Source organism: Lissotriton vulgaris, chromosome 5, assembly GCF_964263255.1.
Source record: "Lissotriton vulgaris chromosome 5, aLisVul1.2, whole genome shotgun sequence".
NCBI lineage: Eukaryota > Metazoa > Chordata > Amphibia > Caudata > Salamandridae > Lissotriton > Lissotriton vulgaris.
Window position 1 is genome coordinate 1,564,805,048 of NC_141693.1, and position 26,971 is coordinate 1,564,832,018.

The window sequence follows — 26,971 nt, forward strand, 5'->3', positions numbered from 1 at the left end:
ATCTCTGCCAACGAAGGACACGAAGTACACCTCATCATCATCGTCTTCCAAACTAAACACCTGGCGGGAAGCGTCACTGCAAGGACCAGGGTCTTCAAGCGACAGCTGATGCACACTGCCAGAGGCCTGGGGCCGGCAGGGTGTGCAATGAGGATGGGGGTGAGGAGCCAGAAGACAGACAGGGCCCCTGTAGACACGTGGTCGGCCTCTCCAACGTCAGGGCACTACTCGCTTCTCCCCCTCCAGGGCGCTCGCCAAGGCGTCACAGAGCGGGGGGCGGGAAGCGCGTCCCCAGGCCCAAATGAAAGGCTCCTTGTGTTTGAGTGTCCTCCATATATTGCAGTATTATACCTTTATGTTTACTTTATATGCTTTTGTAACCTGCACAAGTGTCACTTTTTCCTCCTGTAATGCACCGTTTCTTACCTCTTGTAGTTTGTTGGCTCACGATTGTCCCTTTTGCCTCATGCAATGTAACGTTTGCTTTTGTAATTTGTTCACTTGTAATGTTCTCATGTATCAGTTCTGTTCCTATTGTGAAGTATTGTGAAGCGCTCTGACACCTTCGGTTAAAGTCTCCGCTATATAAAAACGCATACATAAAATAAAATAAAATAAAAGCACACGATGTATTGCATCAAGGAGCAGCCTTCGGGCATGCGTTGACACACAGCTTCAAGAAAAAAAAGAAAAGCACACACTTCTCCCTCCCCCCTCCCCACCCCACTCCACCTCCCTGATCACCCAGTGTTCCTAAGAGAAGGTTAGATTTGGTTCAACTATAATAGTGCGCTACATGTGTATGTCACAATAATTTATTTTCCCATAAAAAATAAGTTCTTTGTCAAGACGACTGTAACCTTTCTTTTCTTTACAAATAAAACAGAGCATCCGGGAATGCATCTTTTGTTTTACGCTATTAAATAAAAGATATGATATTTGTGTCCATTTCCCCTCTATATGTTTTATTTAAAATGCCGTGATTTTGGCAAAGTACAGTAGAGACTTTTTAACACTCGACTAATTTCATGTTGTCATTAATAACTGCACTTCTTAACAAAGGGATGAAATGAGCACTTTGCAGAGTCGAGTCGAGCCAGCCAGGAGTCGAACCTGGAATCTTCTGCTCCGTAGGCAGACGCGTTATCCATTGCGCCACTGGCCCACTGCTATCAGTACACGACGGGGCAGAGTACTAGACCAGTGCATATGCGCTCTGGGATATGGTCGGTAGTGTGCACGCTAGAAAGGTTGAATAAGCTGGGAAAATTAGAGCTCTGTCACATTAAGTAGTGAAGAGTCAAATACTGAGCTCTATGAAGGGATCACTTAAGGAACTCACCGAATGTACAGGCAATAAAAGTCACAACAACTTTAACAGCCACTGCTCTCTTGGGCAAAGAGTAGTGATGTCACTTTGTATATTTTGTTCCCTGCTCTGATTGGATCAAAGTCTTTTCGATTTGGTCAGAACTCGCAACTTAACTAGTTCTTTTCCGCTGCAGTGCAAGTGCAGAGGGCGGTGTGGCGGGAAATACAACTGTTTGCGCACATTATACATCGCAACTGGAAAGAACCACTGTTCCGCAGACACAATACATTTGTTATTTATTTTTCTAGAACCGTGGCCAATGGCCATGCACTAGTATCGCAGATGCCACGTTATTTTGACCAGTTTAAATGGAAAAAGTCACTAGCAGCTGCATCCGGGACAGCCATTATGAAGGTCCGCACCTTCGAGACCACGCTTGTAAAGGTGCTTTTTTTTAAAAATTCACTAGCATTTATTGTTCGATGAAAATATTGGGCCCTTTGGCAAATCGACAGTTATCTGTTTTACAGTTAAAGCAGACCTCTCGAGAAACTCTGAATGGCCCACTTTAAAAAATGAATATTGGCGTTAAATTCCTAGTATGTAACTTAATTCAAATGCGTAGCTGTTTATGTAACGAGGTTTACAGATCAGTTTATTATAAAAGCACACAGGACGGAACTTCATGGTCTTACAGGCGTGCTGTAGTTTCTTATAATGTTTATAGATCATTGTAATGTTTATATTATTGGATGAAAAAAGGTACCTCATCAATCGAGCCAGCCAGGAGTCGAACCTGGAATCTTCTACTCCGTGGGCAGATGCGTTATCCATTGCGCCACTGGCCCGCTGTGTATGAAGTCTTCAGAGAAAAATAATAGCCAAATCACAGGTGAGGTGCAACAAGTTGGTGGTGTGACAGACAGTAAGGATGTAGCGGTGCACTCTACAATAGAAAACACACGGTTCTAGGAGCTAAGTACAATATCAACTCATTTCAAGTCGCAGCTCTGAAGCCAGCCTACAGGTTTGTGGAGCTTCAGAGCCCTGCTCACTTTACTGCTTTGCAGAGATGAATGCTGCCTTCGAGGGGAAAGGCTTCTTGGCTTTGCCTCCTCTAACTGCAGAAATGCCGCTGGAGACTGACATCTTACAATTCCTTCCGTTATATATAACAATATATAGCATTTTGCAGACAGTACTACATTACAACTACGAACAAACTACTATATGCTATAAACAAACAAAATCAGTTCTACAGTCTTTCAGATAAGGTGGCCTGCCAGGAAGCATCCTGTTGGCCTTGCGCCTGTGGTCACACAATGAAGGGAGCAGGCGCTGTAAGTATTGGTTGGGTACTACCTTTGGTAATGACTAGGCCACTGACGCCAGAAGCCTCAGCACACACTGATATGTACGCACGTGGGCTACTTTCGTGCTTGACCGGTGTTCCGAGGAGCGCTGTACCCCCATCGAGCTCTTTACCCCCTGTGGTGCCGTAGCACCGGGGGTAGGAATACCTAGGCCGCAGAGTGGGGCCTAATCTACACTGTTTCTAAAAGTAGATTTTAGCGTTGGATGGAGAGAGAGTGGGCGAGGGGATAGACGATCATATTGGATGCTGTCCATGACGTTCACGGATGCCCCAGTGTCGATCAGAGCATGTACCGGGGATCCTGCGATCTGTACGTCGCACATTGGTGGCGGCCGTCTCCGCGCACCATCTCTGCCAACGAAGGACACGAAGTACACCTCATCATCATCGTCTTCCAAACTAAACACCGCGCGGGAAGCGTCACTGCAAGGACCAGGGTCTTCAAGCGACAGCTGATGCACACTGCCAGAGGCCAGGGGCCGGCAGGGTGTGCAATGAGGATGGGGGTGAGGAGCTAGAAGACAGACAGGGCCCCTGTAGACACGTGGTGGGCCTCTCCAACGTCAGGGCACTACTCGCTTCTCCCCCTCCAGGGCGCTCGCCAAGGCGTCACAGAGCGGGGGGCGGGAAGCGCGTCCCCGGGCACAAAGGACAGGCTCCTTGTGTTTGAGTGTCCTCCATATATTGCAGTATTATACCTTTATGTTTACTTTATATGCTTTTGTAACCTGCACAAGTGTCACTTTTCCCTCCTGTAATGCACCGTTTGTTACCTCTTGTATTTTGTTGGCTCACAATTGTCCCTTTTGCCTCATGCAATGTAACGTTTGCTTTTGTAATTTGTTCACTTGTAATATTCTCATGTAGCAGTTCTGTTCCTATTGTGAAGTATTGTGAAGCGCTCTGACACCTTCGGGTAAAGTCTCCGCTATATAAAAACGCCAAAATAAAATAAAATAAAATAAAACCACACGATGTATTGCATCAAGGAGCAGCCTTCGGGCATGCGTTGACACACAGCTTTCTTAGTCATGTTTCAAGAAAAAAAGAAAAGCACACACTCTTACCCCCCCCATCACCCTCCCCCCCGATGACCCGGTGTTTCTCTGAGAGAAGGTTTGATTTGGTTCAACTATAATAGTGCGATACATGTGTATGTCACAATAATTTATTTTCCCATAAAAAATAAGTTCTTTGTCAAGACGACTGTAACCTTTCTTTTCTTTACAAGTAAAACAGAGCATCCGGGAATGCATCTTTTGTTTTACGCCATTAAATAAAAAAATGATGGGGAGGAGCCAAGATGGCGGACGGGACAGACGCTTGAGCTCCCGGCTCCGTAAGCCGTCTGGCTTCTTTTAGAAATCCTGATCATTTATCCTGACCTGTGCCGTCCTACCACAGTGAAATACTGGCGCTGAAGTGACTGGCGTTCTTCTGGTACCTTTACCGGCGGATTTGGCGGCAGACTCGGTGTTTTTTCCGACCTCCAGCGCTTCCCCTGGACCCTGCGTTGATGGACGCCGCTGGAAGCCGAGGGACGTGGACGGGGAGACGAGCTGGTGAAACGCTGACGACCACGGGGGAGTAGAGCGCTGCCCGGACGACCGGAGTCGGACCCTTCCATCTGGGTCAGACTCTCTCTCGCGCTGCTGGTGGCGTGGACGACGCTGAAGCCCCCCACGGTTAGCTCTCCTCTGCCACTCCGTAGAGAAACGGGCGCACTCCATCTTGGTGCGTCTTTCCTGCAGTGGACGGCCGATGTCCACGGGAAACGTGGAGGGCTCTCATCCTGTGCTGCCTCCGAGTTGTACACGGAGTTCCCCTGGCGGCTGCACCATTGCTTCTTTGGCTACCGTGGTCACCCCCGTATCGCCACTAATTGTTTGCAGCAGAGATGGACATGGCGCCTGTTCTTCCTGCCGAGACGCTGGCTGATCCTGGGTCTGCAGTGACTGTGGGCCCATATGCCCCGGTGCCGGTGACCGTATCGAGGGAGCGGTGGGATAGCGCGGACCGGCTTTTGACACGGAGTGACCCGAACTGCGGCGATATCCTGGCCGCCCTCATGGACTTGAAAGCGGCAATGCGGAGCTTTGCCCGGGCACTGGTCCGGAGACTTGATGAGGCAATGCCTGACACGGGGCGATCCCGGCTGGATGATCCCCCGCCGCCCCTGTTCCATCCTGGAGGGGATACAATGTTGCCGAATGAAGAGACGGTGGTGAGGCATTCTCCTGGCTACAAGGTACTGTGTCTACCCATCGACGATGTTACAGTTGCAGAGGCACCCTCTACTTTTGACGCGATGACTTTGTCTACAAACTATCCACTGGGGCCCGGCAGCTAATTTTCCTCGTCGAATGTCCCCCTCGCTGCCTCTATCACTGGAGCCCCTGGGGTATGTTATTGCTGTGTTGGGGACCCAGCGGCACAAGGAGTCTTCATTGTTCCCTCTCCTCGTAAGCGGCCATCTTGCTTCTTTGTCCTGGTTAAAGGCGTCTCGCAGCAATGGACAGGCCTGGAGAAATTCTGCCGGTCCGGACAGGGTTGATGGATTGCCTGTTGTCGCTTTGGTTGGATCGGCTGGCGGGGACCTGGACTGAAACACATTTTATAATACTGGCTGAGTAGTCTTTAATGTCCTGTTTTTCTGCTGCACGTCACTGTCGATTTCTCCTGTTGTCTATTTCTTCTGCTGGGGGGAGGACTTGCGCTGGACTGAGGTACTGGGTGTTACTGATTCTGATCTACCGGGTGTACAGTTTTTTGACATTGTGTTGTGCATGGCGCAGGAGACACTGACGGCGAGGGAGGCCGGGAGTTCGGTTGTTGGATGGGCTCCTCCCCGCTTTTTCTTTTCCTGGGAGTAGTAGGGTGGTGTATTCTTCTCTCTCTCCCTATGCTCTACCGTGATTTTATGGACTTTTTCTTTTCTTTCTTTACTTGCTCTCTACATTTCGGGTTCTCTTTTTGGGGCGACAGACACACTGCTAGGGGGGGGTAGGCCATAGCCTCGGCATGCGTGTAGGGTGGGGGGTCTTCTTCGGTTCGTTTTTTGTTTCTATGGGCCTTCTTTTTCTCTTTTTCTGTTCTTCTTTCTTACGTGCTTTTTCCTGGGTCAGTGGGTGGGACTGGTGTTAGGAGGGTAACGGCTGGGGGGCACATCTCACTATGTTTCATCATCCTGGTATTCTAGCTTTGTGCCGCCATTTTAGATATGTTTACTGTAAGTGGAATCTCCTGATGGACGTTGCCCATTTATTACTTGGATGTATGTTCTGTACACTGATCCGTTCTAGCTTCTGTATCTCCTTATATATAAAATTATTTTAAAATTAACCTTACTATTTCCTGACACTTGGGGCACGTGGATTTACTGTACCACTTGTTGTATGCTTCTACATGCTGACGTGCTACCGAGTGGACGTATAATTTGCTACCAAGCTTCAGAAGTGTCGAGGCCGGCCGGATGGTTGTAGGCCCGTATTTGTCTTATGAATAGTGCTCAATAAAGGTTTTCAAAAATTAAAAAATAAAAATAAAAATAAAAAAATGATATTTGTGTTCATTTCCCCTCTATATGTTTTATTTAAAATGCCGCGATTTTGGCAAAGTACAGTAGAGACTTTTTAACACACGACTAATTTCATGTTGTCATTAATAACTGCACTTCTTAACAAAGGGATGAAATGAGCACTTTGCAGAGTCGACTCGAGCCAGCCAGGAGTCGAACCTGGAATCTTCTGCTCCGTAGGCAGACGCGTTATCCATTGCGCCACTGGCCCACTGCTATGTGTTCAAGACTGGGCGGAGTACTAGACCAGTACATATGCGCTCTGGGATATGGTCGGTAGTGTGCACGCTAGAAAGGTTGAATAAGCTGGAAAAATTATAGCTCTTTCACATTAAGTAGTAAAGAGTCAAATACTGAGCTCTATGAAGGGATCACTTAAGGAACTCACCGAATATACAGGCAATAAAAGTCACAACAACTTTAACAGCCACTGCTGTCTTGGGCAAAGAGTACTGATGTCACTTTGTATATTTTGTCCCCTGCTCTGATTGGATCAAAGTCTTTTCGATTTGGTCAGAACTCGCGACTTAACTAGTTCTTTTCCGCTACAGTGCAAGTGCAGAGGGCGGTGTGGCGGGAAATACAACTGTTTGCGCACATTATACATCGCAACTGGAAAGAACGACTGTTCCGCAGACACAATAAATTTGTTATTTATTTTTCTAGAACCGTGGCCAATGGCCATGCACTAGTATCGCAGATGCCACGTTATTTTGACCAGTTTTAATGGAAAAAGTCACTAGCAGCTGCATCCGTGACAGCCATTATGAAGGTCCGCACCTTCGAGACCACGCTTGTAAAGGTGCTTTTTTTAAAAATTCACTAGCATTTATTGTTCGATGAAAATATTGGGCCCTTTGGCAAATCGACAGTTATCTGTTTTACAGTTAAAGCAGACCTCTCGAGAAACTCTGAATGGCCCACTTTAAAAAATGAATATTGGCGTTAAATTCCTAGTATGTAACTTAATTCAAATGCGTAGCTGTTTATGTAACGAGGTTTACAGATCAGTTTATTATAAAAGCACACAGGACGGAACTTCATGGTCTAACAGGCGTGCTGTAGTTTCTTATAATGTTTATAGATCATTGTAATGTTTATATTATTGGTTGAAAAAAGGTACCTCATCAATCGAGCCAGCCAGGAGTCGAACCTGGAATCTTCTGCTCCGTAGGCAGACGCGTTATCCATTGCGCCACTGGCCCGCTGTGTATCCAGCTTTCAGAAAAAAGATAATAGCCAAATCACAGGTGAGGTGCTACAGGTTGGTGGTGTGGCAGACAGTAAGGATGTAGCGGTGCACTCTACAATAGAAAACACACAGTTCTAGGAGCTAAGTATAATATCAACTCATTTCAAGTCGCAGCTCTGTAGCCAGCCTACAGGTTTGTGGAGTTTCAGAGCCCTGCTCACTTTACTGCTTTGCAGAGATGAATGCTGCATTCGAGGGGAAAGGCTTCTTGGCTTTGCCTCCTCTAACTGCAGAAATGCAGCTGGAGCCTGACATCTTACAATTCCTTCCGTTATATATAACAATATATAACATTTTGCAGACAGTACTACATTACAACTACCAACAAACTACTATATGCTATAAACAAACAAAATCAGTTCTGCAGTCTTTCAGATACCGTGGCCTGCCAGGAAGCATCCTGTTGGCCTTGCGCCTGTGGTCACACAATGAAGGGAGCAGGCGCTGTGAGTATTGGTTGGGTACTACCTTTGGTAATGACTAGGCCACTGACGCCAGAAGCCTCAGCACACACTGATATGTACGCACGTGGGCTACTTCCGTGCTTGACCGGTGTTCCGAGGAGCGCTGTACCCCCATCGAGCTCTGTACCCCCTGTGGTGCCGTAGCACCGGGGGTAGGAATACCTAGGCCGCAGAGTGGGGCCTAATCTACACTGTTTCTAAAAGTAGATTTTAGCGTTGGATGGAGAGAGAGGTGGGCGAGGGGATAGACGATCATATTGGATGCTGTCCATGACGTTCACGGATGCCCCAGTGTCAATCAGAGCATGTACCGGGGATCCTGCGATCTGTACGTCGCACATTAGTGGCGGCCGTCTCCGCGCACCATCTCTGCCAACGAAGGACACGAAGTACACCTCATCATCATCGTCTTCCAAACTAAACACCGCGCGGGAAGCGTCACTGCAAGGACCAGGGTCTTCAAGCGACAGCTGATGCACACTGCCAGAGGCCAGGGGCCGGCAGGGTGTGCAATGAGGATGGGGGTGAGGAGCCAGAAGACAGACAGGGCCCCTGTAGACACGTGGTGGGCCTCTCCAACGTCAGGGCACTACTCGCTTCTCCCCCTCCAGGGCGCTCGCCAAGGCGTCACAGAGCGGGGGGGCGGGAAGCGCGTCCCCAGGCCCAAATGAAAGGCTCCTTGTGTTTGAGTGTCCTCCATATCAGGGCTTTAAGTGGGAAAAAAAAACTGGGGGTGCTCTAAAAGGGGAGTGGCTAATCTCTTAAAGGGGTGTGGCCTATCCAAGTAGGGCGTGGTCTATCAGAGTAGGGGCGTGGTCTAAATCAAGATAACTAGCATTGTGTGCTTAAGAAAATCATGAAGTCGCATCCTGCTAAAACCCCCTTTTACTGCCAGACATGGCTCAGAGAGGACATCAAATTTGAAAAACTACAGGGCAATCCGACTGCTATCTGTGCCCTCTCAGCAAAATAACATTGATGAATGTGCATGGCCTTCAGCTCTCCAACTGCCTGGGAGCTGCCCTCTTGATAAACTGAGCAGGATATATGGCCCTGTTAGGGTTTAACTGCTGCTCACAGGATTTAAAGAAAAATTAATTTATAAAGTTTTAAATAGCACAAACTTGATTCCGCAGGATACCAGAGCGCTTTACAATTTGAGGCAAAGGTAACAAATCAGGACATTACTTAGTTCTCCAGTACAGACGCAAGTCCTCCCGACCCCTCCAGCACAGACATAGGCCCTCGCCACCTCTCCAGCACAGACACAGGCCCTCACCACCCCTCCAGCACAGACATAGGCCCTCCCCACCTCTCCAGCACAGATACAGGCCCTCGCCACCTCTCCAGCACAGATACAGGCCCTCACCACCCCTCCAGCACAGACATAGGCCCTCCCCACCTCTCCAGCACAGATACAGGCCCTCGCCACCTCTCCAACACAGATACAGGCCCACGCCATCGATACAGCACAGATACAGGCCCTCACCACCTCTCCAGTACAGACACATGCCTCACCATCCCCCCCCCCAGCAGAGACACAGGCCCCCCTCCCCTCTCCTATACATATCCAGGCCCTCACCAATTCTACAGCACACAGGCCCCCATGCCCCCTCCCGCACATATCCAGGCCCCCACTACCTCTCCAGCACAGAGGCAGGCCCCCACCAACTCCCCAGCACATAGGCAGGCCCCCACCACCTCTCCAGCACATAGGCAGGCCCCCACCACCTCTACAGCACAGATACAGGCCCTCACCACCCCTCCAGCACAGACACAGGCCCTCCCCACCTCTCCAGCACAGACACCGGCCATCCCCACCTCTGTAGCACAGACACCGGCCATCCCCACCCCACCAGCACAGACACCGGCCATCTCCACCTCTCCAGCCCAGATGCAGGCCCCAACCACCTGTACAGTCCCTTTAATGCCCCCACCCCCGTGACTTTCTCCCAACTAAAACTGTACAGTTTTTCGACGTACCATTTGGATAATATACATTTCAGAGTCAAAGATAAGCATCAAGAAACTAAAAGTGACAAAACAATTAGTTGCAGAGTACAGTCCCTTGCCAGGAGGCACTTGTCTGTCGATAACAAAACACGCATAAAAAACAAAGATGCAAGTTTGTGACTAGAATCTACACGTTCTGCAAGCTGAAACAAAAAAACGTTTATAAGCAAACTGTGGGGATAATCCACTGCACTGACCGATCAAGGATGGGACTCCACAGGTGAAAAATGCTAAAACTAATTTCCACGACCTCTTCAATTCTAAACACGGCGCCAATTCATCAAGTGAAGGTCGGGTAGGTCGTGCTGGAGCAGGCTGCCTGGGGGCCTCTGCCTCTTCAGTTTTTCATCATCCACGAAGCACTGGCACCACCACGACGTTCCTTCTGCGCTGGAAAGAGAGGAGAGAAGGGAAATCCTGAGAGAAAATGGCTCTCTTAAAGGATTTCCCTTCCTCCAACAAAGCTCACCTGGCAGGATGTCGTGCCGTGGACGTCATGCCGTGACCACTACTGAGTGAGAAAACTGAGCTCTCACTGCAGTAGTGCAAAATGTCACAGAGAGGTTTCCGAGCAGCAACCGCCAGGGCTTTAAGTGGGCAGAGGCAGAGTCTGAGCACCGGCAGTTTTTTTTGGGGCCCTCGAAACGGGTCTGAAAAAAATAAAATAAAGAACGGACTACCTTTGCCAGCCGGGAAAATAGAGCCCGATAGAGACCCGTTTCGAGGGCCCCAAAAAAAAACTGCCGGTGCTCAGACCCGGACAGACCCGGCCCACTTAAAGCCCTGCTCCATATATTGCAGTATTATACCTTTATGTTTACTTTATATGCTTTTGTAACCTGCACAAGTGTCACTTTTTCCTCCTGTAATGCACCGTTTCTTACCTCTTGTATTTTGTTGGCTCACGATTGTCCCTTTTGCCTCATGCAATGTAACGTTTGCTTTTGTAATTTGTTCACTTGTAATGTTCTCATGTAGCAGTTCTGTTCCTATTGTGAAGTATTGTGAAGCGCTCTGACACCTTCGGTTAAAGTCTCCGCTATATAAAAACGCCTAAATAAAATAAAATAAAATAAAACCACACGATGTATTGCATCAAGGAGCAGCCTTCGGGCATGCGTTGACACACAGCTTTCTTAGTCATGTTTCAAGAAAAAAAGAAAAGCACACACTCTACCCCCCCCAACCCCCCGCCACCCCCCCCCCCGATCACCTGGTGTTCCTCTGAGAGAAGGTTAGATTTGATCCAACTACAATAGTGCGCTACATGTGTATGTCACAATAATTTATTTTCCCATAAAAAATAAGTTCTTTGTCAAGACGACTGTAACCTTTCTTTTCTTTACAAGTAAAACAGAGCATCCGGGAATGCATCTTTTGTTTTACGCCATGAAATAAAAAAATGATATTTGTGTCCATTTCCCCTCTATATGTTTTATTTAAAATGCCGCAATTTTGGCAAAGTACAGTAGAGACTTTTTAACACACGACTAATTTCATGTTGTCATTAATAACTGCACTTCTTAACAAAGGGATGAAATGAGCACTTTGCAGAGTCGAGTCGAGCAAGCCAGGAGTCGAACCTGGAATCTTCTGCTCCGTAGGCAGACGCGTTATCCATTGCGCCACTGGCCCACTGCTATGTGTTCAAGACTGGGCGGAGTACTAGACCAGTACATATGCGCTCTGGGATATGGTCGGTAGTGTGCACGCTAGAAAGGTTGAATAAGCTGGGAAAATTATAGCTGTTTCACATTAAGTAGTGAAGAGTCAAATACTGAGCTCTACGAAGGGATCACTTAAGGAACTCACCGAATGTACAGGCAATAAAAGTCACAACAACTTTAACAGCCACTGCTCTCTTGGGCAAAGAGTACTGATGTCACTTTGTATATTTTGCCCCCTGCTCTGATTGGATCAAAGTCTTTTCGATTTGGTCAGAACTCGCGACTTAACTACTTCTTTTCCGCTGCAGTGCAAGTGCAGAGGACGGTGTGGCGGGAAATACAACTGTTTGCAAACATAATATATCGCAACTGGAAAGAACGACTGTTTCGCAGACACAATACATTTGCTATTTATTTTTCTAGAACCGTGGCCATTGGCCATGTGCCATGTACTAGTATCGCAGATGCCACGTTATTTTGACCAGTTTTAATGGAAAAAGTCACTAGCAGCTGCATCCGTGACAGCCATTATGAAGGTCCGCACCTTCGAGACCACGCTTGTAAAGGTGCTTTTTTAAAAAATTCACTAGCATTTATTGTTCGATGAAAATATTGGGCCCTTTGGCAAATCGACAGTTATCTGTTTTACAGTTAAAGCAGACCTCTCGAGAAACTCTAAATGGCCCACTTTAAAAAATGAATATTGGCGTTAAATTCCTAGTATGTAACTTAATTCAAATGCGTAGCTGTTTATGTAACGAGGTTTACAGATCAGTTTATTATAAAAGCACACAGGACGGAACTTCATGGTCTAACAGGCGTGCTGTAGTTTCTTATAATGTTTATAGATCATTGTAATGTTTATATTATTGGTTGAAAAAAGGTACCTCATCAATCGAGCCAGCCAGGAGTCGAACCTGAAATCTTCTGCTCCGTAGGCAGACGCGTTATCCATTGCGCCACTGGCCCGCTGTGTATGAAGTCTTCAGAGAAAAAATAATAGCCAAATGACAGGTGAGGTGCAACAAGTTGGTGGTGTGACAGACAGTAAGGATGTAGCGGTGCACTCTACAATAGAAAACACACAGTTCTAGGAGCTAAGTACAATATCAACTCATTTCAAGTCGCAGCTCTGAAGCCAGCCTACAGGTTTGTGGAGCTTCAGAGCCCTGCTCACTTTACTGCTTTGCAGAGATGAATGCTGCATTCGAGGGGAAAGGCTTCTTGGCTTTGCCTCCTCTAACTGCAGAAATGCAGCTGGAGCCTGACATCTTACAACTCCTTCCGTTATTTATAACAATATATAACATTTTGCAGACAGTACTACATTACAACTACGAACAAACTACTATATGCTATGAACAAACAAAATCAGTTCTGCAGTCTTTCAGATACCGTGGCCTGCCAGGAAGCATCCTGTTGGCCTTGCGCCTGTGGTCACACAATGAAGGGAGCAGGCGCTGTAAGTATTGGTTGGGTACTACCTTTGGTAATGACTAGGCCACTGACGCCAGAAGCCTCAGCACACACTGATATGTACGCACGTGGGCTACTTTCGTGCTTGACCGGTGTTCCGAGGAGCGCCGTACCCCCATCGAGCTCTGTACCCCCTGTGGTGCCGTAGCACCGGGGGTAGGAATACCTAGGCCGCAGAGTGGGGCCTAATCTACACTGTTTCTAAAAGTAGATTTTAGCGTTGGATGGAGAGAGAGGTGGGCGAGGGGATAGACGATCATATTGGATGCTGTCCATGACGTTCACGGATGCCCCAGTGTCAATCAGAGCATGTACCGGGGATCCTGCGATCTGTACGTCGCACATTAGTGGCGGCCGTCTCCGCGCACCATCTCTGCCAACGAAGGACACGAAGTACACCTCATCATCATCGTCTTCCAAACTAAACACCGCGCGGGAAGCGTCACTGCAAGGACCAGGGACTTCAAGCGACAGCTGATGCACACTGCCAGAGGCCAGGGGCCGGCAGGGTGTGCAATGAGGATGGGGGTGAGGAGCCAGAAGACAGACAGGGCCCCTGTAGACACGTGGTGGGCCTCTCCAACGTCAGGGCACTACTCGCTTCTCCCCCTCCAGGGCGCTCGCCAAGGCGTCACAGAGCGGGGGGGCGGGAAGCGCGTCCCCGGGCCCAAAGGACAGGCTCCTTGTGTTTGAGTGTCCTCCATATATTGCAGTATTATACCTTTATGTTTACTTTATATGCTTTTGTAACCTGCACAAGTGTCACTTTTTCCTCCTGTAATGCACCGTTTCTTACCTCTTGTATTTTGTTGGCTCACGATTGTCCCTTTTGCCTCATGCAATGTAACGTTTGCTTTTGTAATTTGTTCACTTGTAATGTTCTCATGTAGCAGTTCTGTTCCTATTGTGAAGTATTGTGAAGCGCTCTGACACCTTCGGGTAAAGTCTGCGCTATATAAAAACGCCTAAATAAAATAAAATAAAATAAAACCACACAATGTATTGCATCAAGGAGCAGCCTTCGGGCATGCGTTGACACACAGCTTTCTTAGTCATGTTTCAAGAAAAAAAGAAAAGCACACACTCTTCACCCCCCGACCCCCCCCCCCCCCGATCACCCGGTGTTCCTCTGGGAGAAGGTTAGATTTGGTTCAACTATAATAGTGCGCTACATGTGTATGTCACAATAATTTATTTTCCCATAAAAAATAAGTTCTTTGTCAAGACTACTGTAACCTTTCTTTTCTTTACAAGTAAAACAGAGCATCCGGGAAGGGGGGCTTGGGGGAGGGCAGCCGACCCCCGGGAGGTCTCCTTCCCCGGGCGGTTTGGGAGATCTGGGTGGGGGTCTTTATTCTAGCAGGTTCCATTGGGCGTTTTTTGGGCTGGTTTTGGTTGTATTGTGCGTTCTCCTATAAATGGGCGGGGCTCCTCGCTCCGGGCACCATTTTAGGCTTGGTGACCTGGTGGCCGGTTGAGCTTAGAATTTTTTGTCTTGTTTCCTTGTGCTTTCTGATTCGTGGTCATGTCTGGTGAGGATTACCGAGTGTTGGAGGCTATTCGCCTACTTAGCGAGGCGGGGCGTTTGGACCTGGTCATTGGCGACCGGGGTCAGACTGAGACCCCGCGCCCCCAGCGGGAGGCCTCTGCGAGGGTGTCGGCTGTGGTGGCAGCTTGTTACTCCCCGAAACGTCGGAGGCAGGATGGGGTAAGTGAGCGGGGTCGTCCCAGGACTCGGCGGGCGGGTTCTAGGGCCCGGCGGGGGAGTGATGCTAGTTCTTCTGATCCGTCCGTTTCTTTGGATTCCTCTTTGTTGGAAGTGGCTGGGGAAGGTGGTTTTCATCCTGTGGAGGGGGTTGTTTCCGAGGTGGGTTTGCGGGAATGAGCAGCCTCTGCTCCCGTTTTGCGGGGCCGTCGTGCTTCCAGGCAACGTGGTTGCACGCGGCGTTCGGCTTCTGCCTCCGCTGGGGTGGGGACTGACGTCACTCAAGCGGGGCGGGCGGAGGCCATTTTGGATGAGGTTTCTGTGGCGCAGCAATCGTTACGGGTTGCTTCGGGTCAGGACATGCAGGAGGTGGTCGCTCCTTTGAGCGTTATACGCCGCCATGTAGTTCAGGTGCCATTAACGGTTGACGGTGGTGCAGTAGGTGTGCCCATCGCGCGTCCTTTGGTATCGAATACTGGAGTTGGAGGGCCTGAGGGCCGTGGAGTGCTTGTTCGTTCGGTGGGGAGGGATATACAGAGTCCGTTATTGTTTTCTCCCTCAGGATCCGTTGGGGGGGAAGCTGTGTCCGGGGGTGGCAGTCCTCTGGGGGAGGGGGAATGGGCCCAGATGGGTTTGGGGGAGGGTGTTGGGCGGTCTGCCATGCTTATGCCGGGTGGGGATTTGGGTGACGCAGGCGGCTCGGTGGGGGGTTTCCATCAGTTGGAGGTGGTGGGAGACCTTCCTATCGGGGGGGTTGTGAGTGGAGAGGATGTTGCTCGGCACGGTGAGGAGGGAGAAGGGTCTTTTTATAGGCTGGCTGGGGAGTTTCAGTGTCCTGGTAGGAAGGTGGTTTCGGGGCCTGCATCTCGGGGTGCGGTTTCTGTTAGGGGAGTTCAGGATTGGGATCCTCAGGGAACTGCTTCGCGGATTATTCAGGCTGTGTTGGATGGTAGCTCGGATGAGGAGGTTTGTCCGCCGTCTCCTCGGCTTTGCGATGCTTTAAAAAGGAAGAGTGCTGTTAGTTCTGGAAGTTTTATGGTGTCTGGCAGGGGTGGCGGTTTTACTGTTGGCGGCTTGTCCTCTGCACATAGAGTTGGTTTTTGTGAGGGACCCGGCACACCAGTCCGGCCTTTTTCTTTACAGGAAGAAGCTCGACCTTCGGCAGCAGACTTGGCAGGGCGGCAGGCAGCCCGGGTACGCCGAGGAGAAGTGCGGGTGGAGCCTAGCGCGGCACGTCCCATACCTTCGAGGGATCCCGTCGCGGCCATCACACGCAGGTTTACTACGACCTCGGTGGTCCCAACGAGGGATTTCCACATGGGCGGTGCTTCCGGGTCCGGCACGACCTTCCCGTCCTCAGCGTTGGACTCCAACTTTGTACATGGGAGCGGGTTACGTACGACCTCTCTCGTGCCACGTGGTGGTTATACTACTGGTTTATCTTTCTCTGGAAGTCAACAGGTTGTCAGTAGTTCTGGTGGGGAGATGTATAGATGAGTTCAGTCGTCCTCCCCGCCTAGGTCCAGAGTGAGGGCTAGTAAGGCCCATGGTCGTTCACATACGGTGGAGTCAAGGCAGACTTCAGTGGTTGTCCCTGCCCCCCCTCAGTTGGAGGAATCACTCATTCTAGATTATGATGAGGATAGCCCTGAAGAGGGTGAAGTTCGTGAGTTGGTGTCTGGGGGGGGGCATGTTAATGTTTCTCGTGATATGTTACAGGACCAAGTGGTTCGGAGTCGTGTGGAATCGTCAAGGCCACGAGTGCTCGGCCCCGCGGTGAGGGCTCCTCGGAGGGCGGACGACGGTGCACAGACGGCGTGGAGGACGGAAGCCAGTCAACCGCCTCTTTTACGTACAGGTGAGAATGTGGTTCAGGCCGTGCGGCCCAATATGGTGTCTATTGGTGTTGGTGTAGATTTAATGGCTCCTGAAAAGGATGGGAAACTACATAAAGGACGTGTGGTACGAGATCAAGGTGTAGGTACAGACGGGGATGCTGTCAATACAAGTGAAAAGGTGGATAGTGGCACGTCCACTGTTGGTTTGGGCACTACGAAAAATGTACTCCACAGTAAAGAGCTTAAAATCAAAAAGTTGCCGTACATGAGTGTTACGAAGCCTTTGGGGGCTCATTTGATGCTCAGTACGAAGGAAAAGATATGGAATGGTGAGTATGTGGAACTGTTGAAATTGCTCCACAGGGAGGTTCGTGCTAAAGAGGGTTCCAAGGAGGAGGAGTTTGAATTGGCGAAACGCCCTAAGGTGCCTTTGACTATAGAAAATTGGACGGCGGCCTTTTTAATCTTTGCCAGCGTCTACTGTGAGAAGTTCCCTGAGCGCTGCGTGTCCTTATTTAAGTACATGGATGTTATCCGTAAGGCTCAGCTAACTAGGAATGATTATGCTTGGGCTCAATATGATGAGGAGTTTAGGGCACGTATGGCTTGGGATCCGGAGGCGAAATGGGGTGAGTTGGACTCTGACCTTTGGCAGCAAACGATGGGGTCGTCTGCCTCTGGTAAAACCATTTTTACAGCCAGCGGTCTTCCTATATTATATCGTCCCTTTCAGTCCCGTCCCACCCGGGGAGGGGTGGGGGCCATCTCTACTTCCCAGTCGCCTACCGGCACATGTTGGGACTTTAATACCGGGACCTGTACTAGACAGTTCTGTAAATTCCGTCACGAATGCTCACAGTGTGGTAGGAAGAGCCATCCGTTGTCCCGTTGCTGGGGTCCTAGGACATCGGGCCCCCAGGGTTCCCAACAGAGTACAGGAACTTTCGTGCCACCTCAGCAACCCTCAGCTCCCAGGGGAGGGAAGTCTTCATCCGGTGCTGGGCCCAAAGGCTCGTACGCCGGTTAATGTTACTCGACTGGCCGCTGCTTTACGGGACTACGAGCCTGCCGGGCTGCGGTCGGTCTTGTTGCTGGGTTTTCAGGTGGGGTTTCGTTTGGGGTATGAAGGACCGCGTTTAAGACGTTGGTCCAAGAATTTGAAGTCAGCGAGTGAACACCCTGATATTGTACAGTCGAAATTGGACAAGGAGGTGAGTGAAGGTCGAATGGCGGGCCCGTTTGATGATTGGCCTCTGGAGAACCTAATTGTATCTCCTATTGGTGTAGTCCCCAAGAAGGAGCCTGGTCAGTTCCGGCTCATTCAACACCTATCGTGGCCTGAGGGTGGGTCGGTGAATGATTTCATTGATACTGAAGCTGCATCGGTATCTTATTCATCGGTGGATGTAGCCATGCAGCTGGTTGTCTCTGCGGGCCCTGATGCTCTGATGGCAAAATGCGACATCAAATCCGCATTTCGGCTCCTTCCAGTCCATCCTGAAGACTGGGGTCTTCTGGGCATCCATTTCCTTGGAAAATGGTACGTGGACAAGGCGTTGCCAATGGGCTGTTCCATGTCTTGTGCGTTGTTCGAAACTTTCAGCACATTTCTTCAATGGTGGTTTACTACACAGAGTGGCCATGACCTTGTCACTCACTATTTGGACGACTTCTTTTTTGTGGGTGCTGCCAATTTATTGGTTTGCCAAGCGGCTCTCACATCTTTTCAATTATTGATGAGTTACTTGGGTGTGCCATTGGCCCCGGAGAAGACCATGGGTCCTTGCGCGACCATGTCTTTTTTGGGGATCGAGCTTGACTCTCATTTGATGCAGGCTCGTCTTCCGTTGGACAAGAAACAGAAAATGCTTGTGCTGGTTGGACATATGTTGGGGAAAGAGAAGGTGTTTGTGAGAGAGATACAAGTTTTGCTGGGACATCTGAATTTTGCCTGCAGAGTGGTTCGGGCGGGTAGGACTTTCTGTAGGCGGTTGGGTAGAGCTTTGTCTGGTCATTCCCTTCCACATCATCGAGTGAGACTGTCTGCGGGGGTGAAAGAGGACTTACGTATGTGGGTCTTCTTCTTACATTCCTTCAATGGGGTGCCTTTGTGTTGGGAGGTGGATTGGTGTTGGGAGGTACAGATCTTCTCTGATGCCGCTGGTAGTGAGGGTTTTGGTCTCTACTGGCAAGGAAAGTGGTGTGCTCAACAGTGGCCCCCGCAGTGGAAGAATGGTGGTAGAAGTATTGCTTTTCTGGAACTTTTTCCTGTGGTTGTTGCGGTCACACTGTGGGGGGCGGAGTTGGCCCACAAAAAGGTTCTCTTTCGGATCGATAATATGGCCGTGGTTCAGGTGATTAACAAACAGTCGGCCAGAGATCCCCAGATTTTGAAGCTTTTGAGAGTGTTTGTGTTGGGTTGTCTGAAACATGATATTTGTTTTCGGGCCCTGCACGTTCCTGGCGTGGACAATGACATTGCGGATGCTTTGTCTCGTTCACAGTGGGAGAGATTCCGTGGGCTTGCTTTGGAAGCAGACGAGGAGCCGACTCTCATGCCAGACCACCTGTGGACGGTAGGCAACACCGGGTCCTTCACCTGGTTTTAGGTTCCCTGGCCCCTTCCACGAGGACAGCGTATGAGTTAGCCTGGAAGGAGTTTTTGGAGTCGGGTGCTTGTTGGCGGGAACTGGATTGGCAACGGTCAGAGGATGTGGTACAGTTCATTTTGGTTTTGATGGATAAGAAGTTGTCTAGAATCACTATTTCTGGTAAACTAGCTGGTGTTTCTTTCATGGGTAAGCTTTTGTGGGGTTACTCTCCGTCGGCTGGGGAGTTGGGTAGGAGAATGTTGGAGGGGTGGTCTAGAGAGAGTGGTGCTATACGCACTTTGCGATCCCCTTTGTCTTGGCAAAGGCTGTTTCAAGTTATTTCTGTTCTCCCGGTCGTGTGTACTGACCGAGTGGAAGCGTGTTTGTTTGCAACGTTGATGGTGTGGATGTTTTTTGGAGCCTTTCGTGTGTCTGAATTGCTTGGCAACAGGTCCTCCCCTGGCCTTCTGTGGGGGGATGTTCAAATATCGGAGCGGGGGGTCCACATCTGGCTCTCACACTCCAAAACGGATCAGAGGAGTATGGGTAAGGGTGTCTGGTTGGAGGCGGTTTCGCCTCCGGAAACGTGCCCTTTAAAATGGGCTATTTGTTGGAAGAAACTGTCGGGTGGGCCTTTAGATCTTCTAGTTTTTCGCCATACCAATGGTTCTTGTGTGACAAATTATCAACTACGCATGGTGCTGCGTAAAGCGCTGCGACATATTGGTTTGGATGGGTCTTTATACGGTACTCATTCCTTTAGGATTGGGGCGGCCACGGAGGCCTTCCACAGGGGCTGGTCGAGGGAGGACATCATGGGTCTGGGGCGCTGGACTTCTAATTGTTTTCGGCGCTATGTTCGCGATGAGGCTGCTGGAGCGCTGGCGTCTTCATCTGTTTTGCCTGTCTGATTCTGTTTTCTTTTACAGGTTCTGTGGCTGGTCCTCGGGCTGCTTACATTACAGTTTGGATCGTGGGCCATTCCTTCGTTAAGAGAGCTCAAGTTCAAGCTCGTCAGAGTTATTTTGGCTCATCGTTGGGTTTCAATGATCGTTTGTTTAATGTGGTTTGGAAGGGTAGGGGGGGTATGTTATGGAAGGACCTTATCCCTGCTTTGAATTCTTGGTTGGTAGGGGGGGTTTGCCCGGATGTTCTGGTGCTCCATTTGGGTGAAAATGACATGGGTTCTGTTAAGGGGGTTGTCCTGCTCCGGGCAATTAAAAAGGATTTGGCCTTATTGCACAGCCAGTGGTCGGGTTGTCATGTCATTTGGACGGAAATGGTGCCGCGGAGGGTTTGGAGGTATGCGTTGAAACCGAAGGCGGTGGATAAATCCCGGAGGAAAGTGAATCTGGAGGTTTCCCGTTTTTGTAGGGACTTGGGTTTCGGGCGCATCGTTCATAGTGACATTAAATATGATGCGGTGGAATTTTTTAGGGGGGACGGTGTCCATTTGTCCCGTATGGGTATGGACCTATATCTGCTGGAGTTGCGGGAGGTTCTATCTCGCTGTTTGACTGTGCAACAGTTTGTTGGTGAATAAGTGGGAGTCGTTGTGGTAGTTCTTGGTTTCCTTTCCTTTTGCTTATGTGCTCTCCCTCGCTCCCCTCCCCCCCCCCATCCCCCCCCCCTGTTTTTGGTCGGTGTGGGGGGCAGAAAGGTGGGGCTCTCTCCGTATCAGTCTTTCACCCCACGGCTTTCTGGATGGCGGTTTTGCTATGTGATGGTCAATTTTGGGCCAAGTTTGGACCCGTTAGTTGTAATCGGATCTTGTTTGGGGATTTTTCAGATTGATTGAGGTGGGGTTCGGAGAATATGGGTCGGGGGATATGATCAGTTGGTTTATAGTCGGAGATGTGATATTTTATATTTGTTAGGTGATGTTATAATGTTATAATGTTATTGGGGTTTGTATGGTTTTGTGTTGGGTATGTACGGGTGGGGGTGGTTGTGATGGAGGGTGTGGGGTGGGGGCGGGGTTTGGGGTTTGAAATAAAAACGAACAAAAACTTGGGTTGTGATTTGGATTGTGAGGCGGTTGCCGAGTTGTGTGTATTTGTAAATGTGCACCTGTTCCAATAAAGCGGCCTTTTTCACACTTCAATGGTTTTTGGGTCTGCTCACTCTCCCCCCACCCCTCTCTCCCAAGGGGGGCTTGGGGGAGGGCAGCCGACCCCCGGGAGGTCTCCTCCCCCGGGCGGTTTGGGAGATCTGGGTGGGGGTCTTTATTCTAGCAGGTTCCATTGGGCGTTTTTTGGGCTGGTTTTGGTTGTATTGTGCGTTCTCCTATAAATGGGCGGGGCTCCTCGCTCCGGGCACCATTTTAGGCTTGGTGACCTGGTGGCCGGTTGAGCTTAGAATATTTTGTCCCTCCCTCCCTCCCCCTTTTTAGGGGATTTTTTCTATTATTTATTTATTTGTTGGCTGCGGTTTGAAACATGTGTTCATGGGGTCTTTATGCTGTTCTTTTGTCGCTTGGGACAGGTGCGTGGCGGTTTTGCTATGTGATGGTCAATTTTGGGCCAAGTTTGGACCCGTTAGTTGTAATCGGATCTTGTTTGGGGATTTTTCAGATTGATTGAGGTGGGGTTCGGAGAATATGGGTCGGGGGATATGATCAGTTGGTTTATAGTCGGAGATGTGATATTTTATATTTGTTAGGTGATGTTATAATGTTATAATGTTATTGGGGTTTGTATGGTTTTGTGTTGGGTATGTACGGGTGGGGGTGGTTGTGATGGAGGGTGTGGGGTGGGGGCGGGGTTTGGGGTTTGAAATTAAAACGAACAAAAACTTGGGTTGTGATTTAGATTGTGAGGCGGTTGCCGAGTTGTGTGTATTTGTAAATGTGCACCTGTTCCAATAAAGCGGCCTTTTTCACACTTCAATGGTTTTTGGGTCTGCTCACTCTCCCCCCACCCCTCTCTCCCAATGCATCTTTTGTTTTACGCCATTAAATAAAAAAATGATATTTGTGTCCATTTCCCCTCTATATGTTTTATTTAAAATGCCGCGATTTTGGCAAAGTACAGTAGAGACTTTTTAACACACGACTAATTTCATGTTGTCATTAATAACTGCACTTCTTAACAAAGGGATGAAATGAGCACTTTGCAGAGTCGAGTCGAGCCAGCCAGCAGTCGAACCTGGAATCTTCTGCTCCGTAGGCAGACGCGTTATCCATTGCGCCACTGGCCCACTGCTATGTGTTCAAGACTGGGCGGAGTACTGGACCAGTACATATGCGCTCTGGGATATGGTCGGTAGTGTGCACGCTAGAATGGTTGAATAAGCTGGGAAAATTATAGCTCTTTCACATTAAGTAGTGAAGAGTCAAATACTGAGGTCTATGAAGGGATCACTTAAGGAACTCACCGAATGTACAGGCAATAAAAGTCACAACAACTTTAACAGCCACTGCTCTCTTGGGCAAAGAGTACTGATGTCACTTTGTATATTTTGTTCCCTGCTCTGATTGGATCAAAGTCTTTTCGATTTGGTCAGAACTCGCGACTTAACTACTTCTTTTCCGCTGTAGTGCAAGTGCAGAGGACGGTGTGGCGGGAAATACAACTGTTTGCAAACATAATATATCGCAACTGGAAAGAACGACTGTTTCGCAGACACAATACATTTGTTATTTATTTTTCTAGAACCGTGGCCATTGGCCATGTACTAGTATCGCAGATGCCACGTTATTTTGACCAGTTTAAATGGAAAAAGTCACTAGCAGCTGCATCCATGACAGCCATTATGAAGGTCCGCACCTTCGAGACCACGCTTGTAAAGGTGCTTTTTTTAAAAATTCACTAGCATTTATTGTTCGATGAAAATATTGGGCCCTTTGGCAAATCGACAGTTATCTGTTTTACAGTTAAAGCAGACCTCTCGAGAAACTCTGAATGGCCCACTTTAAAAAATGAATATTGGCGTTAAATTCCTGGTATGTAACTTAATTCAAATGCGTAGCTGTTTATGTAACGAGGTTTACAGATCAGTTTATTATAAAAGCACACAGGACGGAACTTCATGGTCTAACAGGCGTGCTGTAGTTTCTTATAATGTTTATAGATCATTGTAATGTTTATATTATTGGTTGAAAAAAGGTACCTCATCAATCGAGCCAGCCAGGAGTCGACCCTGGAATCTTCTGCTCCGTAGGCAGACGCGTTATCCATTGCGCCACTGGCCCGCTGTGTATGAAGTCTTCAGAGAAAAAATAATAGCCAAATCACAGGTGAGGTGCAACAAGTTGGTGGTGTGACAGACAGTAAGGATGTAGCGGTGCACTCTACAATAGAAAACACACAGTTCTAGGAGCTAAGTACAATATCAACTCATTTCAAGTCGCAGCTCTGAAGCCAGCCTACAGGTTTGTGGAGTTTCAGAGCCCTGCTCACTTTACTGCTTTGCAGAGATGAATGCTGCATTCGAGGGGAAAGGCTTCTTGGCTTTGCCTCCTCTAACTGCAGAAATGCAGCTGGAGCCTGACATCTTACAACTCCTTCCGTTATATATAACAATATATAACATTTTGCAGACAGTACTACATTACAACTACGAACAAACTACTATATGCTATGAACAAACAAAATCAGTTCTGCAGTCTTTCAGATACCGTGGCCTGCCAGGAAGCATCCTGTTGGCCTTGCGCCTGTGGTCACACAATGAAGGCAGCAGGCGCTGTAAGTATTGGTTGGGTACTTCCTTTGGTAATGACTAGGCCACTGACGCCAGAAGCCTCAGCACACACTGATATGTACGCACGTGGGCTACTTTCGTGCTTGACCGGTGTTCCGAGGAGCGCTGTACCCCCATCGAGCTCTGTACACCCTGTGGTGCCGTAGCACCGGGGGTAGGAATACCTAGGCCGCAGAGCTGGGCCTGATCTACACTGTTTCTAGGTGTAGATTTTAGCGTTGGATGGAGAGAGAGGTGGGCGAAGGGATAGACGTTCATATTGGATGCTGTCCATGACGTTCACGAATGACCCAGTGTCGATCAGAGCATGTACCGGGGATCCTGGGATCTGTACGTCGCACATTGGTGGCGGCCGACTCCGCGCACCATCTCTGCCAACGAAGGACTCGAAGTACACCTCATCATCATCGTCTTCCAAACTAAACGCCTCGCGGGAAGCGTCACTGCAAGGACCAGGGTCTTCAAGCGACAGCTGATGCTCACTGCCAGAGGCCAGGGGCCGGCAGGGTGCGCAGTGAGGCTGGGGGTGAGGAGCCGGAAGACAGACAGGGCCCCTGTAGCCACGTGGTGGGCCTCTCCAGCGTCAGGGCACTACTCGCTTCTAACCCTCCAGGTCGCTCGACGAGGCGTCACAGAGCATGGGGGTGGGAGGCGGCGGGAAGCGTGTCCCCGGGCCCAAAGGACAGGCTCCTTGTGTTTGAGTGTCCTCCATATATTGCAGTATTATACCTTTATGTTTACTTTATATGCTTTTGTAACCTGCACACGTGTCACTTTTTCCTCCTGTAATGCACCGTTTCTTACCTCTTGTATTTTGTTGGCTCACGATTGTCCCTTTTGCCTCATGCAATGTAACGTTTGCTTTTGTAATTTGTTCACTTGTAATGTTCTCATGTATCAGTTCTGTTCCTATTGTGAAGTATTGTGAAGCGCTCTGACACCTTCCGGTAAAGTCTGCGCTATATAAAAACGCATAAATAAAATAAAATAGAATAAAAGCACGCGATGTATTGCATCAAGGAGCAGCCTTCGGGCATGCGTTGACACACAGCTTTCTTAGTCATGTTTCAAGAAAAAAAAGAAAAGCACACACTCTTCCCCCCCCCCATCACCCCCCCCCCCCCCCCCCTCCCCGATCACCCGGTGTTCCTCTGGGAGAAGGTTAGATTTGGTTCAACTATAATAGTGCGCTACATGTGTATGTCACAATAATTTATTTTCCCATAAAAAATAAGTTCTTTGTCAAGACGACTGTAACCTTTCTTTTCTTTACAAGTAAAACAGAGCATCCGGGAATGCATCTTTTGTTTTACGCCATTAAATAAAAAAATGATACTTGTGTCCATTTCCCCTCTATATGTTTTATTGAAAATGCCGCGATTTTGGCAAAGTACAGTAGAGACTTTTTAACACACGACTAATTTCATGTTGTCATTAATAACTGCACTTCTTAACAAAGGGATGAAATGAGCACTTTGCAGAGTCGAGTCGAGCCAGCCAGGAGTCGAGTGGAATCTTCTGCTCCGTAGGCAGACGCGTTATCCATTGCGCCACTGGCCCACTGCTATGTGTTCAAGACTGGGCGGAGTACTAGACCAGTGCATATGCGCTCTGGGATATGGTCGGTAGTGTGCACGCTAGAAAGGTTGAATAAGCTGGGAAAATTATAGCTCTTTCACGTTAAGTAGTGAAGAGTCAAATAATGAGCTCTATGAAGGGATCACTTAAGGAACTCACCGAATGTACAGGCAATAAAAGTCACAACAACTTTAACAGCCACTGCTCTATTGGGCAAAGAGTACTGATGTCACTTTGTATATTTTGCTCCCTGCTCTGATTGGATCAAAGTCTTTTCGATTTGGTCAGAACTCGCGACTTAACTACTTCTTTTCCGCTGCAGTGCAAGTGCAGAGGGCGGTGTGGCGGGAAATACAACTGTTTGCAAACATAATATATCGCAACTGGAAAGAACGACTGTTTCGCAGACACAATACATTTGTTATTTATTTTTCTAGAACCGTGGCCATTGGCCATGTACTAGTATCGCAGATGCCACGTTATTTTGACCAGTTTTAATGGAAAAAGTCACTAGCAGCTGCATCCGTGACAGCCATTATGAAGGTCCGCACCTTCGAGACCACGCTTGTAAAGGTGCTTTTTTTTTAAATTCACTAGCATTTATTGTTCGATGAAAATATTGGGCCCTTTGGCAAATCGACAGTTATCTGTTTTACAGTTAAAGCAGACCTCTCGAGAAACTCTGAATGGCCCACTTTAAAAAATGAATATTGGCGTTAAATTCCTAGTATGTAACTTAATTCAAATGCGTAGCTGTTTATGTAACGAGGTTTACAGATCAGTTTATTATAAAAGCACACAGGACGGAACTTCATGGTCTTACAGGCGTGCTGTAGTTTCTCATAATGTTTATAGATCATTGTAATGTTTATATTATTGGATGAAAAAAGGTACCTCATCAATCGAGCCAGCCAGGAGTCGAACCTGGAATCTTCTGCTCCGTAGGCAGACGCGTTATCCATTGCGCCACTGGCCCGCTGTGTATGAAGTCTTCAGAGAAAAAATAATAGCCAAATCACAGGTGAGGTGCAACAAGTTGGTGGTGTGACAGACAGTAAGGATGAAGCGGTGCACTCTACAATAGAAAACACACAGTTCTAGGAGCTAAGTACAATATCAACTCATTTCAAGTCGCAGCTCTGAAGCCAGCCTACAGGTTTGTGGAGTTTCAGAGCCCTGCTCACTTTACTGCTTTGCAGAGATGAATGCTGCATTCGAGGGGAAAGGCTTCTTGGCTTTGCCTCCTCTAACTGCAGAAATGCAGCTGGAGCCTGACATCTTACAATTCCTTCCGTTATATATAACAATATATAACATTTTGCAGACAGTACTACATTACAACTACCAACAAACTACTATATGCTATAAACAAACAAAATCAGTTCTGCAGTCTTTCAGATACCGTGGCCTGCCAGGAGGCAT

The 26,971-nt window shown here is 48.6% G+C and overlaps 4 non-coding genes across 4 annotated transcripts; all 4 read right to left on the reverse strand.

The window, feature by feature from the left end:
- Positions 1 to 1,092: 1,092 nt before the first annotated feature.
- On the reverse strand, positions 1,093 to 1,165 carry TRNAR-ACG (transfer RNA arginine (anticodon ACG)). Its single transcript has one exon. It is a non-coding gene; the product is annotated as a tRNA-Arg (tRNA).
- Positions 1,166 to 6,402: 5,237 nt separating this feature from the next.
- TRNAR-ACG (transfer RNA arginine (anticodon ACG)) lies at positions 6,403 to 6,475 on the reverse strand. Its single transcript has one exon. It is a non-coding gene; the product is annotated as a tRNA-Arg (tRNA).
- Positions 6,476 to 7,396: 921 nt separating this feature from the next.
- On the reverse strand, positions 7,397 to 7,469 carry TRNAR-ACG (transfer RNA arginine (anticodon ACG)). Its single transcript has one exon. It is a non-coding gene; the product is annotated as a tRNA-Arg (tRNA).
- An 18,983-nt stretch (positions 7,470 to 26,452) lies between these two features.
- TRNAR-ACG (transfer RNA arginine (anticodon ACG)) lies at positions 26,453 to 26,525 on the reverse strand. The gene has a single exon. It is a non-coding gene; the product is annotated as a tRNA-Arg (tRNA).
- Positions 26,526 to 26,971: the final 446 nt, after the last annotated feature.